The following is a 5,386-nucleotide window of genomic DNA, read 5'->3' as shown; positions in this document are numbered from 1 at the left end:
TTCAGCAGAATGGCTGTCCTTATTCCACCATGCCACGGGGCATATTCAGTTGAAAGACTTGAAGGCTGGGCTGAAGTCATTTGAAGGCTTGTTCGCTCACTCGGCTATTCTGGTTGTTGACTGAGGGCCTTCCTGGGACTATTGTTTGAATATCCTTATATGTCCTCTTCATATGACTTGGGCTTCTTCAAAATGTGGTTCCTTGGTTCCAAAGGCTAGAATCTTGAGAGAGTGCACACCATCACAAAGAATCTCTTCTACCACATTCTATTTCTTAGAAACAAGTCACTAAGTCTGGCCCATTTTCAAGGGGTAGTAAATCATACTCCACTTTTTAAAGAGAGGAGTATTAAATAATTTGTGGACATATTTTAAAACCACCCAATTTAAGCACATATTGGACATAGATGATGTCTGTGCAACATTCTTTGTGTGGGCCTCATATAACATTGTGAATAATTATGTGTTGGAAGTAAGTTTTTTTCATTGGTAGTGTTGGGACCTAACATTGTTCAGCATGCCCACAATAAATAGGTGCTGGTTGGAGAGAATTAACTTGGAATCTTAACCTCTATGCCCTTCACTGGGTCTTAAAAACAACTTCTCTTAGTCAATGAGAGATTTGACTAGACCCAGAGATAAGACCTCTGACAGAAAAAGCTGAGGAGAAGTACATTAAGGGGTTAGTCTTTGTGTAACTCCATAAAACAGTGTTGTGCCTTCAGTGCTTCTGTCCATATTTTAAGTATTCAGTGCAGATTTTTATGCACAGTGAATTATCAAGGACTCTTTCAGAAAGTGACAGATAACCAAAAAAGGGAATTATTTGGTTCACTTAACTGAGAAGTTCATAGGGATGAATTTGTCATGATAGGATCCAGGGCCTCAAAGAATGTTCTTAGAATGCAGTTTCTTTTCTGGTCTGCCTCTGTATTTCAGCCTTACTTCCTGCTCTGTTGGATTTAGTCTCAGGCAAGCTCTCCCCAGGAGGCAGTCCAGATGGATGGCACCAGTTCTAAGCTTACATTCTACTGGCTTAGCAAGCCCAATAGTCCAGGTTGCCTCTTTTCTCCAGAAAAGTGCCGATGCTGATGCTTGTCTTAGTCTCTTTGAGCTGCTATAAGAAAACACCATAGACTGGGTAGCTTATAAACAACAAGAATTTATTTCTTATAGTTCTGGTAGCTGGAAGTCCAAGATTATGGTGCTGGCAGATTTGGTGTGGTAGCTGGTGAGGACCTGCTTCCTGGTTCATAAGTGGCATCTTCTTGCTGTGTCTTCATATGGCGGAAGGGGTAAGCAATCTCTGTGTACTCTCTTTTATAAAAATACTAATCCTATTCACAAAGTCTCCATCTTGATAATCTAAGCACCTCCTAAAGGTCCCACGTGCTAATATCATCTATGGGGGTTAGGATTTTAATATGTAAATTTGGTAGGGACACAAACATTCAGGCTATAGCAATGCTGATTGGCCTAGCCTGGGTCACGGACTCACCCTTGAGCCAATCACTGTGACACTAAATCCTGGCCTGGCCAGGTAGTCAGTCCCTCTTGAACCCATGAACTAATGTTGGGGGAATTTGTTCCTCAAAATGATGAGATGGACTTTGTTGTCAGAGGAGGACATGCTAGACAAAGACAACAGCTGTTCCCTATGCTTTGACCTTGAGGACATTCTCTAATCTCTGCTCTCTCATTCCTGTTCTGGCTTTCCATTCAGCTATATCTTCATTCTACAATCATGTCCCTTCTCCACTTGTAGGCTCTTGAGTTTTCCAGGACAACTTAAAGGCAAACACGCACTCTTTCATTGTTTAAGATCTAGCTCCTGTGCTGAGGCCTTAGTTTTTCCCATGACTCTCCTCATCCTTGATTCCTAGTCTGCTCTGGATTTTGAGGGGCACAGAACACTTTGGTTTTGGTCTTAATTATCTGGACTCCTAACCTGTCTCTCATTTTCAGGAAATAATTACTCCTTGACCTGTGGTATTGACTTTTGGGTCTCTTGACTCAGTCTCTGGTGTTTATAAACCTGTTAACCCCTCACTTCCTTTGTAGCCTGTCTCTTGGTTTATTTTATTATTCTGCCTTGTTACCACCCACATTTTGGTTTAATAGTATCTCTTGGGTCAAGTAATTTCCTCACACACATCCACTGATCAGTATGCTGGGCCATGCCTCTCCATTGACGGGCTTCCTTTTCTGCCTTTCTTCTCCTTCTTCTTTTTAATGTCAGTTTATTTATTTATTTTTTCATGCTATATATACATAATTTTTTTTTAACATTTTATTTTTTTATTTTCACCCTCCCTTCTGGTAACCACTTGTCCATTGTCCATGTCCATGAGTCTCTGTTTGTTTATCTTGTTCATTTGTCGCTTTTAGGTTTATATCCCACATATGTGATATCATGTGGTTTTCACCTTTTTCTGTCTGGCTTATTTTCACTTAGTATGATTATTTCAAGGTCCATCCATGTTGTTGCAAATGGCAGTGTTTAAGGGTTTATCATTTATCATAGACACTTTGGTTGCTTCCATGTCCTGGCCACTGTGAATAATGCTGTTATGAACGTCGGTGTGCAAAAATCTTTTCAAATATGAGTTTTCAAGTCTTTAGGTTAAATATCCAGTAGATGGATTGCTGGATCATATGGTAGATCAATTCTTAGTTTTTTGAGGAACCTCCATACCGCTTTCCATAGTGGCTGTACCAATTTGTAGTCCCACCAGTAGTGAATGAGGGTTACTATTTCTCCACTTCCTCTCCAGGATTTGTTATTATTGTCCTGTTGATTATAGCCATTCTAACAGGTGTGAGATGGTATCTCATTGTGGTTTTGATTTGCATTTCCTTAATAGCTAGTGATGATGAGCATCTTTTAGTATATTTGTTGTCTGTCTTTCTTCTTTTGGAGGACAAGCCGAGATACTGTGGATTTAGCCTTGGATGAAGAAGCAGGAGGCCTGAGTTCAAAACCTGGCATGTATGACTTTAGGCTAGGACTTTTACTCTCTCTGAGCCCTCAACTTCTCATCTGTAAAATGGAAAGAAGAATATCTACCTCAGAGGATTGCCTTGAAGATTAAACAAGAGAATGTAGATATTGCTAGGTAATAATAGATAATAATTCTAAAATGCTAATATGTGTGAGTTTATTTAAAATTAATTAATTTTTTTCTCCCTTCTAAGCATCTTCCCTTTATGCAGTTTTCCCCATTCAAGTAGCTAAGCCATTCTGTACTCATTAACTCAGGGAAGGAAATGTCAGAGCAGAAAAAATCAAATAGGAATCTTTTCTGGCTTTGGTATTCAATAGCCTAGAGCCCTTAGGAGAACATTGGAGCCCATAGCCAAAATGAGTGAGAAGGGGTGAGAGAGAGAGAGAGAGAGAGAGAGAGAGAGAGAGAGAGAGAGAGACACTGATTGATTGATTGATTGATTGATTCTCCCTCAGACTGGCAAAGATTCCACTATTCTGAGCAGAGGAGAGGGGTGGGCTGGGAAGGAGGAGAGACAGAGGGGGTGTGATGAAAGTAGAGGTTCCGTAAGTCCAGGGAGAGAGAGGGGGGGCCCTGTTTTCTGCTTTCTGGGTAGAGCCTTGGGAGCAGAGAGGACATGGCCAGCAGATTCCGAGTTCTCAAGTGTGACCCAGAAATGGTGCCAGCTGGAAGGGTTCATGCCCTCTGGGGGTGACATGTCAGTGATGATCAGTGAGGATTGAAGCCTATGGGCCAGACAAGGTGATGGTGATTCCAACTGACAGCCACATGGACAGATGTCAGCAAGGACTAGAATATATCACTCAACCATGATTCTCCGTAAATAGCCAGGCCCTAGAGGCATTCCCTAAAAGTGGGAGGAAGACTTCAAATTAACTGAGGTCAGGTTTTTTTTGACACTCTGATCAAACTGGGGCTGAAAATGAAGTTGATTTATAAAAACATTCTTTTGTATGGTAGATTGAGAGCCATAACCACTACCATAGAAGGCATTTAGCCAGTGTCTGTATGTAGGCACCAGACTATATTTACAAAGTTTGAATTCAGATGTTATTGAGCCTTTGAATACACCCAATGTCCTGCTTGATGTCTGAGGCCTGATACAGCCACACACCACATCAAGGGTTCTCAAAGTATGGGCCCTGGACCAGCAGCATCAGCGCCACTGGGCATTTGTGAGAAATGCACATTCTCAGGACTTACCTCAGAATTACTGAATCAGAAACCCTTCTAGGTTATTCTGGTGCATGCTAGAATTCGAGAGCCACTGTCTACATCATTTCTGTTTTTTTCTTCTTATGTCTTGTTTCTCTGACTTACTCAAACACAGTCAAGTTACCATTTGACACTTGACAAGCATCAACTTTGGTATGGGCCAGTCAGATATTTTAAGCTTCTCATATGAGGACAGGAGAGCTTCTGACTTTCCCCAGAGTTTTCCTATAACCATCTCAGTTTTATTTCACTTCATTGAAGATCCAGTTCCTGGAGAGAAATAGGTGAAATGGGGAGGAGACACTTTAGTAAATGGGGAGAGAGACTCATAGGTGATCTTAAATCTTTACTAAATGATCTTAAATCTTTACTAAATCGCAAAGAGCTGGTGAACTTCAGAGGGAATTATTTTGTGGCCAGGCGAAGTCCCCGGGGAAATTTATGGCCTAAATATTTCCTTGTTTCTGGGTCAGGAAATGATAGCACACAGATGGAATTTACAATGGAAGAGTGAATGGAGTGGCCCCACCCAAGCGCTCAGCAAAGGCCCCTTTCACTGGCCTATTCAAATATAATGAGTGCTCCCCAGGCTCTTCTGGCTGGCTGCTTTTTCTTTTTCCTCGACTGCTTTCACTTTTTCACAGAGGACTGCCCCCACTTGCTGGCCACTTGGGACTGGGGTGAGCCTTGATTTGGCAGGAGAAAGGGAGAAGTACACGGTGGCCTACTAAATTGAATCGCTCTGCTTCCCTGACCCTTCCCTTGAATAATAGGCCTTTGTGCTTTGAAATGTAGGGAAGTCCCAGTTTCTCAGGCTTGAAAAAAAGCTGCAGAAACCTTCATCCAACCTCCCTTCCAGCTTTAAGATGCTTAGCAGGAAGTAGTTAAAGGGAAGAACAATTATTAAATCAAATATTTCTTTAATATTTTAGAAATTGCTTGGGTAGCTGACTTCTAAGCACATATAATGCATTCTTACAGATGGACAAAAATATTGGGTCAATTTAAAAATCCAGCTCTTAAAAAAACATGGGACAAATCACTACATCTAAAAAACCCTGTTTTTTTGGCTCTAGCCAGTGACTCACTTTCATGAAATATTTGACAGGACAAAATTGCATTACCAGAGAGGAATTCAGACAGGCTTTGGAGTCTGTTGAAATGCG

At 41.3% G+C, this 5,386-nt stretch overlaps 1 long non-coding RNA gene across 1 annotated transcript in view; it reads left to right on the top strand.

The window, feature by feature from the left end:
* LOC112484305 overlaps positions 1–1,221 on the top strand; it is a 22,587-nt gene extending 21,366 nt beyond the window's left edge. Inside the window, exon 3 of the long non-coding RNA XR_003047977.1 lies at positions 1,177–1,221. This is a non-coding gene — a long non-coding RNA (uncharacterized LOC112484305). The remainder of the gene's footprint in view (positions 1–1,176) is intronic.
* Positions 1,222–5,386: the final 4,165 nt, after the last annotated feature.

The sequence above is a fragment of the Pteropus alecto genome, unplaced genomic scaffold (assembly GCF_000325575.1).
Source record: "Pteropus alecto unplaced genomic scaffold, ASM32557v1 scaffold75, whole genome shotgun sequence".
Classification (NCBI taxonomy): Eukaryota; Metazoa; Chordata; class Mammalia; order Chiroptera; family Pteropodidae; genus Pteropus; species Pteropus alecto.
The sequence above is the reverse complement of the archived record's forward strand: the minus strand, read 5'-3'. Positions and strand labels throughout refer to the sequence as shown.